At 21.6% G+C, this 793-nt stretch overlaps 1 protein-coding gene across 2 annotated transcripts in view; it reads right to left on the bottom strand.

Annotated features, from left to right (window-relative positions):
- Nucleotides 1-793, bottom strand: part of LOC107653591 (R3H domain-containing protein 1) — a 40,581-nt gene that overhangs the window by 22,399 nt on the left and 17,389 nt on the right. The window lies entirely within an intron of this gene.

The raw sequence follows: 793 nt of genomic DNA, 5'->3' as shown, positions 1-793 counted from the left end.
AAAAAAAAAAAAAAAAAGAGTTACCTACAAAAGCTCATTTAACGATGATAATATAATATAAATAAATGTATATATTATAAAGCTGTATTAATAACAGCTTTTTCATAATGGCCGATATCTAAAAAGCAGTGTGTAAAGAGAAATTTAATGCTGATATATATAGACAAAAATAAATGAAATCACTAAAATTAAAATCATATTTTACATACATTTTTTTTTTTAAATAACCAGCCTGGCTTGTAAATCAAGCCAAAACTGATATGCATGAAAATTAAACAAAGAAAAAAAAAAAAGTATTTTTTTTTTTTAACCAATAATATGTATAAATAAATAACAGGCTAATATATGTTTAATAAATTAAAATGATTTACCTCTGTAAAAAATAAATTAATATGATAATATAATATTTATATGTATAAAATAAAATATTTTATATTTATGTACATTCATGTCCAATATATAAAAAGGAGGGTGTAACGAGTGATTTATTGATATATAAATATTATTTAATTGCTAAAATGAAATGAATTAATATTTTACATAAAATTATCTACCTTCACTCAATAATATTTTTCCATGAACCATATTTAATGAAAATCTCAAAAGGGTCAAATACTGAAATAGAAGTCATTTTTAATAATCAGCCTGGCTGCTGATATATCAATCTAAAACTGACAAGCATGAAAAAAAACAAAAACAATAATATATAAAATAATAATACTATGTATAATAACGTTTGCATATTACTATATATGCATTACACACACACACACGTACACACACACACACACCC

The sequence above is a fragment of the Sinocyclocheilus anshuiensis genome, unplaced genomic scaffold (assembly GCF_001515605.1).
Source record: "Sinocyclocheilus anshuiensis isolate Anshui unplaced genomic scaffold, SAMN03320099.WGS_v1.1 scaffold1079, whole genome shotgun sequence".
In the NCBI taxonomy this organism is placed as follows: domain Eukaryota; kingdom Metazoa; phylum Chordata; class Actinopteri; order Cypriniformes; family Cyprinidae; genus Sinocyclocheilus; species Sinocyclocheilus anshuiensis.
This window is presented reverse-complemented; position numbering and strand designations above follow the sequence as displayed.